Source organism: Podarcis vaucheri (genome assembly GCF_965113315.1).
Source record: "Podarcis vaucheri genome assembly, chromosome: 10".
Classification (NCBI taxonomy): domain Eukaryota; kingdom Metazoa; phylum Chordata; class Lepidosauria; order Squamata; family Lacertidae; genus Podarcis; species Podarcis vaucheri.
The window spans coordinates 67,921,012-67,935,466 of NC_138748.1; the positions used below are offsets into that span (position 1 = coordinate 67,921,012).

Here is a 14,455-nt window from a genome sequence, read left to right on the forward strand (position 1 = left end):
ACGATCAAACAAGAAATTATTAGGTTGAATTCGCTGGCTCTGTTTCCACAAGTTATGCAAATATAGGACATCTGTGGGGATTGGTGCAGATACATACATACATCTCCAATTATACCAATGAGAACCCTTCACACTTAGACACACACACAAAAAAAAACCCAGCCAACAAACTCCAAGGCACTCAGAATGAAATTGTTTTGAGTAGGACTTGGTCAAAAGGTGGTTCGGCTGTAACTCAATTGCACGTTTGTGTTTATCTCGCTGCAAAACATTTGTGTTCTCTTTATGCTCTGCTGAGGCAATTAATTCCTGCAGGAAAGAGGACAAATTAAGAGAGGACAGCTGCAGAAACGGAAAACAGCAGAAAGGAAAGGGAACCAATGGAAAGGGGTGAGTAACAGACTCGCGAGGGAGATGAGGCTCCCGCTGGCCTGCAGATTTAGTAGCCATAGAGATCACCCGTCTTCCTGTTTCCGGAGAAGGGGGCCAGAAAATGAGCAAAGTACATTGTGAACCAGCATAAACATTTCTTCCCCCTTCTAAGCATGTGCTGGCCCACATGACCCGGAAGCTGTGCACCGGCTCCCTCAGCCAGTAAAGCGAGATGAGCGCCGCAACCCCAGAGTCGGCCACGACTGGACCTAATGGTCAGGGGTCCCTTTACCAGAAACTAACGAACTACTGGCTTGCATGAGTGTTACAGCTCCCACTCAGCCATCTAGTCACTACATGACTCTCTCCACACACATGTAGAAGGGGAAACCAGGGGGAGTCCTTACCCTCTTCTTAACATCTTCAGCGAAACAACACTCATCGTGAATCTTACAGTGAAGCCTTGAGAGTTAGGCTAGCATCAAGCTAGTATACCGATTCAGTGCGTCAAAGGACCATAAACTCACCTGTAGGAAGGGTCAAGATAAGCCCCTCCTATATCCTTGGGGTACCAAGTGGTTTGAGGATCCAAGTACTGAGGAAAAGATAGAGGGTGGCAGGCAGTGCTTCCTATACGCTAACAAAAAGAGCTAAAGATTACCAACGGGAAGGAGTGGCTAAAGGTTGTTAAAACAGCCTGACTAATCTCTGTTAAGGGATCCTGAGTTCATCTCCCACAACGGTCAGTCTGCTCTTATTCCAGTATCCCAGAGGCTGAGGCTCTTGGGAAGGGGCATTGTGATGTCATGGGGAGGGCCATTGTGACATCATGGGGTTGCCTACTCTTTCTCCAACATGTCAGAGCCTGAGACGCTTGGGAAGGAGCATTGTGATGTCACTGAGTGTTGCATTGTGATGTCATGGGGCTGCCAACTCCTGAACATCTGGAAAATAATCCAAACTCTGCAGAATAAATCACGTGAAACAGGGAAATCATACAGTTGTGCTCAGTTGGCGTCATTTATTCAGGATGCAGAAGCCGACTTCTCTTAATGCAGAATTTAGACTGATCGCCTGAATGAGGTTTTGTTTTGTTGTTGGTTTTTTATTGCCAAAATATACACACTGGCAGCGGAAGGGGGGGTGGGGAGAGCGCATCGCCCCTAGCGCCATCAGGGAGGGGGGTACCATCACGGCCGCCCCCATGGACACGCACCACGCCCCCAGGACACACACCACGCCCCTGGGGTGCGGGACAGCCATGCCCCCGCCTGCTCTCCGCCCCCAGTTCCAGAGCATGTAGCTTTGCCACTGGATATACACCCTGTCCCAGTCCCTCTACGTGTCCCTGTTTTCCAGGGACGTCCAAGATTGAGAGAAGCAGTCCCCGTTTCTGATATGATTCCGGAATGTCCCGCTTTTCCTTCAAAGGTAAAGGGACCCCTGTCCATTAGGTCAAGTCATGGCCGACTCTGGGGTTGTGGCGCTCATCTCGCTTTATTGGCCGAGGGAGCCGGTGTACAGCTTCTGGGTTGTGTGGCCAGCAGGACTAAGCCGATTCTGGCGAACCAGAGCAGCACACGGAAACACAATTTACCTTCCCGCCAAAGTGGTACCTATTTATCTACTTGCACTTTGACGTGCTTTCGAACTGCTAGGTTGGCAGGAGCAGGGACCGAGCAACGGGAGCTCACCCTGTCATGGGGATTCGAACCGCTGACCTTCCGATCGGCAAGTCCTAGGCTCTGTGGTTTAACCCACAGCGCCACCCACGTCCCACTTTTCCTTAGGACGTCCCTATTCTCACCGAAGAAATGTTGGAGGGTCTGGTAGGATTTGCCCATTTTCATTGGAGAAATACTGGAGGGTATGGAGTCATCCAACCGCCGAGCCATTTAAAGGGAAGTTTTTCACTGTTTACTGTTTTATTATGTTTTTAGATGTTGGAAGGTGCCCAGAGTGGCTGGGGCAATCTAATCAGATGGGGGGGGGGTATAAATACTAATATTATTATTATTACGGATTAGCATGTCCTTATTTGTATCAGAGAAATGTTGGCGGGTTGCATAGTCCTGGGTTCCAGCCCATCTTACTTCCAGGTCTAGTTTATTGTTGCACACAAATGCTTCCAAGACACCTATAGTTTCTGGCTCTCTGCCGTCTGTCCTAATGAGGCAGAGATGGCTCCTGCTTCCCACCCATCCACCCCCATCAGCCAAGACACTTGTTGCAAGCAATTTGGAGTCAATTGGATGAAAAGGAATAAATAGGTGGCTGTAGCAGTTTGTGGATGGCTGACTCGAGGCCACAGGCAATGATTAGAAGGCTTTTCAGGACCACAGCAAGGAAGGGACTTAAATTTGTCACAGTTTAGCTCCAGAAAGCGGGCGAATGTGCTGGGCTGCCTCTCGCACAGCCTCTTGTATTCCCTCGGAAGAAAAGAAAACCCCACGACTCTACTTTTTCCCCTCCGTCTCCATTTTTAAAGGCATCTGAACTTTAAAGCACATCTGCTCAGCTTTTCCATTCTCTCATCTAAATAAAGCAGCAGCCCAAGAAAGAAAGGATGTTTTTAAAAAGGCATTCTTGGAAAAAAGCTAAAAAAGATGGGGGGATGAGGCTGCAGAGAGGGGAGGGGGAAGGAGAAGGAGAAGGAGAGGAGGTTGAGGGGGAAAGTGTAGCGGAAGGGGAAGAAACAGGGGAAGACACAGAGGAAGAGGAAGAAACAAAGAATTAACAATCGGACACAAACGCTACATCTTTCCTAAATAATGTCTTTAACTTTTTTAACATGGAATGTCAACGGTCTAAATGAGAAATCCAAAAGAAATAAAATATTGAAAGTTTTGAAAAATAAGAAATGTGATGTGGTATGCTGCCAAGAGACCCATGTGGCTAAAAGGCATAAACATATACTGATCAATAAAAAGCTGGGAAAGGAGTTTATTAACTCAGAAGTGAATAAAAAGAGAGGGTTGGTCATCTATGCTAAAGAGAAACTGGAACCTAAAGTAATATGCAAAGATGAGGAGGGGAGGATCTTAGGGATCCAGATTACCAACCAAGGGGAAAGATTTAACGTAGTATCGATATATGCCCCTAATACAAATAAAACCGAGTTTTACAAAAAACTGGAACAAATGCTATTAGAATTAGAAAATTATAAACTAATCTTACTAGGGGACCTGAATGGAGTCCCGGAACCTAATATTGACAGAAGCGAAAAGAGAAGGAAAGGGAAGCAAGGGAAACTCCCAAAAACTTTTGATGATCTCCAAGAAAATTTAGATTTATTGGACATTTGGAGATACAAAAACCCTACGGAGAAACAGTTTACCCATTTCTCTGGAGTACACCAGAGCTGGGGTAGAATAGACCAGATCTGGGTCTCCAGAGAGCTTACGCTGAGAGCGGGGAGGTGTATAATAGAGCCCAGAACATTATCGGATCATAATTCAATTTTTTTGGAAATAAAAGGTACTCCATCAGGCCCGTATAGATGGAGAATGAACGATTATCTACTGGAACAAGATGAGATTACTGATAAGGCAAAGAATGTTTTGAAAGAATATTTTGATCATAACCTGCATAAAGAAACAAAAATTAATGTGGTCTGGGATGCCAGTAAGGCAGTCCTTAGAGGCTTTTTGATCCAACAGAACAAATTTAGGAAGAATTTGAGAGAAGCAAAGAAGGAAGAGGTAGTTAAGCAACTAAAAGAAGTAGAGGACAAATTAACAAAAAACCCCGGGGATGAGAGGTATATTCAAATCTATAAATTATTACAAACTCAATACTCAACACTGCTGAATCGTGAAATAGAATGGGGAATAAAGACGATGAAACAAAGATATTTCGAATCAGCAAATAAAACTGGTAAGTTGCTAGCGTGGCAACTGAGGAAAAGGCAAAAGCAAAAGGTGATTAATAAAATTAAATTTGAAGATCAAATAATAGAGGACCCCAGTGAGATCAAAGGAAAGTTCCTTCAATACTTCGAAAATCTGTATAAAAAGAAAGAGGCGGAAGATACAAACGAGATAGGTAGGTATTTGGAAAGGAACGGGAAAGAAGACCTAACAGATGAGGAAAAGATTATGCTAAATGAACCAGTAACGATGGATGAGGTCAGAGATGCAATCAAGAAAATGAAACCCGGAAAAGCCCCTGGCCCAGATGGCCTCTCTCAAAAATATTATAAAACCTTAGAGGAACATCTGACCCCGGTACTCTGTAGTGTAATTAACAATATCCTCCAAGGAGGGGAAATGCCGGATTCGTGGAGAGAGGCATATATCACATTAATACCCAAAGCAGACTCCGAAATACTTAACATAGCAAACTACAGACCAATATCATTGCTCAATAATGATTACAAGATTTTTGCAGGAATAATGGCAAACAGGTTAAAGAAATATCTGAATAGAGCAATCCATAGGGACCAAGCCGGATTTCTGCCGGGTAGGCAGATAAAGGAGAATGTGAGGCATGTAGTTAACATAATTGAATATTTGGACCTTAGGATCGATATCCCTGCCGCCCTAATCTTTATAGATGCCGAAAAGGCTTTTGATAATGTATCCTGGGAATTCCTCATTAAATGTATGGAGAGGGTGGGAATAAGAGGGCCATTCCTAGAGGGCATTAGAGCAATCTATTCAAACCAGAAAGCGAAACTTAGTATTAACGGTAATTTAACAAACTCATTTAAGATCACAAAAGGTACAAGGCAGGGGTGTCCATTATCACCCCTGTTATTTATCATGGTACTGGAGGTTATATTGAACAAGATTAGAGGTACTCCGGAAATAAGAGGGATTAAGATAGGTAAAAAAGAATACAAGGTTAAGGCTTATGCCGACGACCTAGTAATATCAATAGAAGAACCTCTAGAAAGGATAAATGCAATCATTGATACAATGGAGGAATTTGGGGGACTATCTGGGTTCAAATTGAATAAAATAAAAACAAAAATGCTGGTAAAGAACTTAGACGAACAATCAAAAAATAGAATTGAACTAGAATCTGGGATAAAGACATCAAAAAAGGTTAAGTATCTGGGTATTTGGCTCTCAACGAAAAATATAAATTTGGTGGAGGACAATTACAACAGAACATGGAGAGAATGTAAAAGAGATCTGGATAGTTGGAGTAGACTACACCTCTCATGGGAAGGCAGAATGGCCGCCATCAAGATGAACATCCTCCCCAAAATGATATTTCTATTCCAAAATATCCCGGTAATCAGGGGTACAACGATGTTTAAGAACTGGCAGAGGACCCTTTCTAGATTTATTTGGCAGGGCAAAAGGGCCAGAATTAAGTATAAGCTGCTTACGGATAAAAGAGATAGAGGTGGATTTGCGCTACCGAACCTACAACTATACTATGAGGCCTCGTGCTTATGCTGGGTGAAGGAATGGATTGTACTGGACAACACCGACTTACTGGATTTGGAGGGTTTTAATGCTAGGTATGGATGGCATGCTTACCTATGGCAGGATAAGGGGAGAGTGCACAAAGGTTTTTCTAGTCATATCATAAGAGGGGCGCTACTGGAAGTGTGGAACAGATGTAAGAACTTGGTAGAAAAAGATACCCCTTTATGGCTGTCACCTATAGATATTCTAGTAAGTAAAAAAGTGAATATGGAAGGTAGAAGATGGACCTATGCCGAACTTTTGAAAAGATCTGAGAAAGGTTGGGAAATTAGGCCCTACGAAGAGTTAAAAGATAAATTAACGGGGTGGATACAATTCCACCAAATTAGCTCTTTATGGAATGAACACAAAAAAGCTGGGATGAGCAAAAACAAATCCAAATTCCAGTTAGAAATAATAGAAGGGAAGTCTAAACACCTAACTAAAATGTATAACCAACTATTAGACTGGGATACCATGGATGAGGAAGTTAAAGAAGTTATGATCAAGTGGGCCATAGACATAGGACATCCCCTAGAATATGATAAATGGAAAAAACTATGGACCAAGGATATGAAATTCTCAGCATGTGTCAGCCTCCGAGAGAACATGGAAAAGATGATGTACCGTTGGTACATCACTCCAACAAAATTAGCTAAAATGTATAAAACCGGAGATAAGACCTGTTGGAAGTGCCAAAAGAAAGAGGGAGACTTCTTTCATATGTGGTGGTCTTGTGATGTAGTAAAGAAGTTTTGGGGCTCTGTCTATGACGAATTAAAAAAGATGCTAAAGTACACCTTCCCAAAAAAACCCGAAGCATTCCTTTTAGGAATGACGGGTAGTGAGATCAATAAGGATGACCAAACCTTATTTCAGTACGCAACCGTAGCCGCTAGGGTGCTGCTAGCGCAGAAATGGAAAAACCCCAGCATCCCAACAATTATGGACTGGCGAACCAAACTAACTGAATATATTGACTTAGCAATAATGACGCAGAAGATTAGGCATCAGAAAAATACGAAATTTATTAATGATTGGAATAAATTTTTTTCATACATGGAGATGACATTAGGAAACACCAAAGTCACAGTAGGTATAATTTAAAAGCTGTGAGGTAAAACATGACGATTAGCATAAGACACTGCTGTAAATACCGTTGAGATAGAGGTCTCGTCGTGGTGGTGGGAAGTCAAGGATCGGAAATATTGTATATCGATTTTTGAACTATTTTATTGTCTTTTTATCTTTTTTGTGATTTGCTTTAATATTAACAATGTATATGTATTTTTTAGAGGTTGGATTACAATAAAAACTTTTTAAAACTTTAAAAAAAAAAAAAAAGGCATTCTTGGAAAAAAGCTAAAAAAGATGGGGGGATTATTGTCACACAATATATATATATATATCTCCTGCCCTGACACCAAACAGCACAGCGGGGTCTGCATGGAGGTTACTGTGTTTTATTGGGGCTTAAGGTAAAAAAAAAATTAAAAAGGGATGTGGGTGGCGCTGTGGGTTAAACCACAGAGCCTAGGACTTGCCAATCAGAAGGTCGGCAGTTCGAATCCTCACGATGGGGTGAGCTCCTGTTGCTTGGTCCCTGCTCCTGCCAAAAGTTTGAAAGCACGTCAAGGTGCAAGTAGATAAATAGGTACCACTCCAGCGGGAAGGTAAACGGCATTTCTGTGCGCTGCTCTGGTTTGCCAGAAGCGGCTTCGTCATGCTGGCCACATGACCCGGAAGCTGTATGCCGGCTCCCTCGGCCAATAAAGCGAGATGAGCGCCGCAACCCCAGAGTCGGCCAGAACTGGACCTAATGGTCAGGGGTCTCTTTACCCTTTAAGGTTAAAATGATAAAGGACCCCCAACCCCTGGACAGTTACCGTAAGTCCAGTCAAAGGGGACTATGTGGTTCCGGCACTAATCTCATTTTCAGGCCGAGGGAGCTGGCGTTTGTCCACAGGCAGCATGACTAAACTGCTACTGGCGCACAGAGGGCAGTGACGAGTGCCCGAGCACATGGAAACACCGTTTACTTTCCCGCCGCAGCAGTATCTATTTATCTACTTGCACTGGTATGCTTTCAAACTGCTAGGTTGGCAGAAGCAGGGACCGAGCAACGGGAGACAGGTCAGAATTCCAGCCTTAGCTATGCTAAGTAAAAGCCCATTGATTTTACTGGGTTTAGTCCAAGTTTGAATCCAGCACCAGGTTTCTCTAGCTCTAAGTCCAATGTACCCACAGTAATTTTTTTAAAAAATTATTAGAAATTTCATCACAATAATTTTAACAAAAATACATCATCCACATTATTTTTTCCCCTCCATTTTTTTCACACACCCCCTAAACAAAAAAACCCCAACCTCCCCCCACCACCACCACCCCGGACTTTCCTCAGCTCCTTTCTCTGGTTTCTCAACACATCTTTCTGTCTGCCTGTTGTAAAATTGTAAAGATCCTCAAATTTTCTATCTATATATTACAATAAAGAATTTGTGAAGTACCCACAGTAATTTTAATATTCTTTTAGAGTAGGGCTGTTCCCCACCCCCACCAACCTCTTCAAAAAAATATTAGCTGAACAAAGTTTCAGTCAGTTTATTAATCAAATAAATCTGCTTAGAATGATTGTTTCGAAGGAGCAAAGAATTGTTTACGACAATGTACATAGATGTCCATAAAAGCATCATACAGTGGTGCCTCGCAAGACGAAAAGAATCCGTTCTGTGATTCTCTTCGTCTAGCGGTTTTTTCATCTTGTGAAGCAAGCCCATTGACGGATTAGCGGATTAGCGCTATTAGCGCTATTAGCGGCTTTTAGCGGCTTTTAGCAGCTTATCGGCTTATCGGATCAGCTGATAAGCGGCTTAGCGGCTTAGAAAAAGGGGTGGAGGGGAAAAAACCCGCAGGAACTCGCAAGACATTTTCGTCTTGCGAAGCAAGCCCATAGGAGATTCGTTTTGCGAAGCACCTCCAAAACAGAAAACTCTTTCGTCTAGCGAGTTTTCCGTCTTGCGAGGCATTCGTCTTGCGAGGTACCACTGTACTGGAGCTCACATTTTCTCCCGTGTGAGATTGGAGAAGGACTTAACAATGATTGTTGTTGTAGTAATAATAATACATTTATATCCCACAGTTAATAATGACTGTAGTCATTGTCATTGTTGTAGTAATACATTTATATCTGCAAAGAATGCCTTCAGTGAAAAGGTGAAATAGACATTTTGTTACAGTCCTAGTTTATATGTCTGTTTGTCTGTCTGTCTGTCTGTCTGTCTGTCTGTCTCTCCACATGTGTGTCTATGTACTCTCATCACAATATGAGGAGCTTGGGATTGTATTTCAAAAAGGAAACGTCTCGAACAAAAGCAACGAGGAGCCTTGTGGAGGTTTTGAAAGAACAAGTCGCTCCTTCCATGGAATGTTGAAGGAGCAAAACACTTTAATGCACATTGATTAAACATTTGGATTCAACTGTTCGATACCTCCCAGCATTTCATTATCAAAATGTTACCATCTGTGAAGCGGCAGACAAAATATAATAGCAAAAAAATTCTCATCTCCCTTGAATCTCATTTGGTGTGCCTTTTGTTCGGCAAGTTCATCAATAATCTTCTTTAAATAGTCTTGCTTGGCTGTTTTTCAACAGGCAAATGTTACCAAGCCCCCAAGCGCCTCTATCTCTCATCACAACAGCAATCTGAGACGGCGAGTCTGTGCACATTTACTTAGGAACAAACTCCACTGAACTCCAGAGGACTTGATCTTCAACGGCGCCCAGTATGTTTCCAAGCACAATTCACAGTGTTGGTGCTGACCTTTAAAGCCCTAAATGGCCTCGGTCCTGTATACCTAAAGGAGCATCTCCACCCCCAACGTTCAGCCCGGACACTGGGGTCCAGTGCCAAGGGCCTTCTGGCGGTTCCTTCGCTGCGAGAAGAGAGGTTACAGGGAACCAGGCAGAGGGCCTTCTTGGTAGTGGCACCCGCCTTGTGGAACGCCCTCCCACCAATAAACAATAAACAACTACACTGGTACCTCGGGTTACATACGCTTCAGGTTACATACGCTTCAGGTTACAGACACTGCTAACCCAGAAATATTACCTCGGGTTAAGAACTTTGCTTCAGGATGAGAACAGAAATCGTGCTCCGGCGGCATGGCAGCAGCAGGAGGCCCCATTAGCTAAAGTGGTGCTTCAGGTTAAGAACAGTTTCAGGTTAAGAACAGACCTCCAGAAAGAATTAAGTACTTAACCCGAGGTACCACTGTATTTTACTTTTAAAAGACAACTGTTTAGGGAAGTTTTTAATGTCTGACGCTGTATTGTTTTTAATATTCGGTTGGAAGCCGCCCAGAGTGGCTGGGGAAACTCAGCCAGAAAAGCGGGGTATAAATAATAAATTGTTGTTGTTGTTGTTGTTTCCAAGCACTGGGGGAGGAAGGGGTGTGTGGTGGGTGTGGCCTGCCCCGGGTGTCATCCCTGAGGGGCGGGGTTGACATAGCTACCCCGCCCACCTGGGATGCTAGCCCCGCCCCCGGGTGCACAGCTAGCTCCGCCTCTGCTTCCAAGAGGTGAAATCCAAGGATTTTATAAAACCGTCACAGTTGTGCAGCCAGCTTCCAGCAGCAGGTCATTCCCATTGGGTTGGACCCTGAAGGGGCAACAACAAAGGAATTTGAACCTTTGTCATTTTGTGTTTGGGACAAAGGCAAAGGTATCGCCCTGTTTGATTTTGATTGCTTTTTGTCTTGTTTGGTTTTGTGTCTGGGGAGATGAGTGGTATGGCCCTAAGTTGCGGTTATGTATATTGCTTCCCCCCCTTACTTGTATGTTAGCAGTCAAAGGTCTGGTCAAGGTGTGAGAGACTCACACTCCCTGCTGAGCTTCTGGTGCAGGACGTAAGACTTTTATCATTCCAGCAGGCACTGTCAGCTAGCACTTGGTTTTACAATACAGTGGTACCTCGGGTTAAGAACTTAATTCGTTCTGGAGGTCCATTCTTAACCTGAAAGAGTTCTTAACCTGAGGTACCACTTTAGCTAATGGGGCCTCCCACTGCCGCCACTGCCGCACAATTCCTGTTCTCATCCTGAAGCAAAGTTCTTAACCCGAGGTACTATTTCTGGGTTAGCGGAGTAAGTAACCTGAAGCGTCTGTAACCCAAGGTACCACTGTAATTATTTATTGTTCTAAACATCAGGAACGTTTCTTTTGGGAAATGTCAGCCAGTCAAATAAACCACACACACACAAAATGAACTTTCCTTGGACAACAGTTACATGTTTTTGAAGGTTTCCTCTATTAAAGGTAAAGGGACCCCTGACCATTAGGTTCAGTCATGGACAACTCTGGGTTGCGGTGCTCATCTCGCTTTACTGACCGAGGGAGCTGGCGTACAGCTTCCGGGTCATGTGGCCAGCATGACTAAGCCACTTCTGGTGAACCAGAGCAGTGCACGGAAACACTGTTTACCTTCCCGCCGGAGTGGTACCTATTTATCTACTTGCACTTTGATGTGCTTTCGGACTGCTAGGTTGGCAGGAGCAGGGACCGAGCAACGGGAGCTCACCCCATCATGGGGATTCAAACCGCAAGTGTCCCTGTGTTTCCTCCATTAGCAGGTGACAAAATTTTATTCAGCCATGTGTATAAATAGCTGCGTGTTTTTTCATGATAACTCATTTTTTAACCAGCAATTGCCTTGCGTGTTTTTATTGCAATGATTGGAACCCCACACTTGGTCGTTCCTTCAACTTTACATCTATCAAGATCTGCAAAAGAATCAGCAATATACAACTCTGCCTGTTTGCCGTTCCCAATGACGGATATGTAGATAGGATTAACATAACAGTCTTCCTTTTCCTAGCGCATCCTCTCAGTTTGATCTTCCATGCATTTTTCATATTCTATTGTAGATAGATCATATCCTTCCGTTGCGCAAATTGATTGATTGCTGTTTCTCTGCAATGCACCCGCACCCCCTTGGTGACTGGAGGGCGATAAATTATTGAAATAAAGACATTTAAAGATAGCGAAGTCCCCCTAGATCATCCGCACCCCTAACTGTACTCCCCTTCACCCTCCCAGCAACTCACAATTGCAATGAATTATTCTCAGCTAGTGTCTTGCTCTGCTTGTTTGCCGCAGAGTTATCATGCCCTGTGCAAGGTTGCTTTTCTCATCTCTGAGCTAGGTATGGCCCAGGGTTCCTTGCCTGTGCCTGCAGAGGCCAGCAGGTGGCTGAGAATTATGAGAATTCTCTCCCCTCTGCTCACGGTCTGCTTCGCTCAGCAAAGTACAGCAAGAGGCAGAAGAATGCGGGATTTAAGTCATTGCAACTTCCTGAAGCTGTTTCCTCAGCAGAAGAAGTGGTTGCAGCTAAAATATGAGATCACCCGCCCTACCCCTACTGCTGCTCGCATCAGTAGATCCTTTTCGTGTGACAAAGGCTTTGAAACAAAATAAATTTTAAAATTCCTTCCAGTAGCACCTTAGAGACCAACTAAGTTTGTTATTGGTATGAGCTTTCGTGTGCATGCACCAAATAACAAACTTAGTCGATCTGTAAGGTGCTACTGGAAGGAATTTTTTTATTTTGTTTCGACTACGGCAGACCAACACGGCTACCTACTTGTAACTAAAGCCTTTGAAAAATTCCAAAATCCACATGCCTTTCTTGGGCCGGCCAAAATATCACAAATGGGTGTGCCAGCTTTTACCTTCCTCAAAATTCTTCTTCAAACCACTGGCTGAAGGTCACCTGAGCACTTGATGAAGAGTACTGGAGAACTCAAAAGCTTTCCCATTATTTTGGGATATACTTTATAAATTGGGTATTTTGCTATGGTGTGTGTGTGTGTGCGCGCATAGATAGATAGGTATGCACACATGTTATGCTTTTTGGACACTCCTTGGCAGCATGGCTATGGGGGCTTTCACTAACAAATCCTTCGTTTCAGGAGTGACCCTCACACTGCTGCTTTTCAAGACCCAACTTGGCCCTCTCCAAAGACTTTCTACCCTTCCCTACCTGCAGCCCCCATCCCCAGGATCAGAGCAACTCCACTGATGACTGACAAATAATTTCTTCCTTGCCCCCTTTCGGAGAACAGCTCAGCCAGTCACCAGCGGAAGGTTTGTCCAATGGAATATCGCCATGCATCATAACAGAGACAAAGACTGGCAGCAGCCCACAGTGGCTGTGCTAACCTGTGACCCTCCAAACATTGCTACTCCGATTCCCATCAGTGCCAGCCAGCATGGGCAATGGTCAGGGATGATGGGAGTTGTAGTCATGCATCCCTTGGCAGGCCACACCTTCGCTGCCCCACCCTTCAGACATCAGTGGCTTTTCATTCTTCTCCCGCTGTGCCCAGAAGCTGCCGGGTACATTTCCAACGATACCACTGGTGACACAACTCTGCAGAACTAAAATGCAGAACGTGAAACCTTGGGCTTTGTTACAAGGGGTTTCTCAAAAGGGCTTCCTTGCTCTCCGATCCATTATGGCTGCCCTCTGGGATCTCCTGAAACTCCCTCCTTCCTAATGGAAGCTAATGCAGCATTAGCTAATGGGGTGATTTAATTAGGTCTAAATGCTTGGGTTGGAGGAGGTAGCCCATCCTCCACAATTTGCTGGGCTCTCAGAGATAATGAAGAAGCATTCGCCAGTAGGGATCCCTGCCTGTCTGAGACCTAGTGCTGCAGAAGCCAGCCGCTGGTTGTGGTTTTGGTACTTGCATGGCCATATAAGAAGACAGGAGTTCCTGGCGTGCTCTGGTCTATGGGGCCACGAAGAGTCGGACACGACTAAACCACTAAACAACAACAATGGCCATATAAATTGTAGAGTTGGAAGGGGCCCCGATTGTCATCCATTCAAAAGCCCTACAATGCAGGAATCTCAAAACAGATGGAGTCTAGTGCCCAGATCAAGGGGAGTAATAAAAGGTAAAGGGACCCCTGACCGTTAGGTCCAGTCATGGACGACTCTGGGGTTTCATGCTCATCCTGCTCTATAGGCCGAGGGAGCTGGCGTTTGTCCGCAGACAGCTTCCGGGTCATGTGGCCAGCACGACTAAGCCACTCCTGGCGAACCAGAGCAGCACTACTTGCACTTTGACGTGCTTTCAAACTGCTAGGTTGGCAGGAGCAGGGACCGAACAATGGGAGCTCACCCCGTTGCGGGGATTTGAACCGCCGACCTTCTGATCAGCAAGCCCTAGGCTCTGTGGTTTAGAGTGGCACTCTATTCTGCCTTGGTCAGACCACAGCTGGATTACTGTGTCCAGTTCTGGGCGCCACAATTTAAGAAGGATGTTGACTGTGGGATTCTTAAGGAAGGTAGGAGAGGGTTTATTGTTTGGGTATTATCCCTCCACATTCATGCTAGTGAGTAAACAGCAGAGCACATTCCCTTTGCAACTTATTGGAAGCAAGTTGATGGTTCATTAGAATCTGGATTGTTCCTGGTAACTTTCCCTGTATTCCTCTCTTAAAATATGACAGGAAGTCCTCCCTGTCTGGAGCCACATTCCTCTGTGTGTCCATTCTAGGCAACAGGAAACTGTTGTACTTGAATGCTCTAGTAATAATACATCCCACATGGACAAGCTGGAACGTTTGCAGAGGAAGGCAACTAGGATGGTCAAGGGTC

At 44.5% G+C, this 14,455-nt stretch overlaps 1 long non-coding RNA gene across 1 annotated transcript; it reads left to right on the forward strand.

The window, feature by feature from the left end:
• The first annotated feature begins 1,222 nt into the window (after window positions 1-1,222).
• LOC309541503 lies at window positions 1,223-12,817 on the forward strand. The gene is made up of 3 exons (XR_014223767.1): window positions 1,223-1,455; window positions 9,445-9,575; window positions 12,759-12,817. It is a non-coding gene; the product is annotated as an uncharacterized lncRNA (long non-coding RNA).
• Window positions 12,818-14,455: the final 1,638 nt, after the last annotated feature.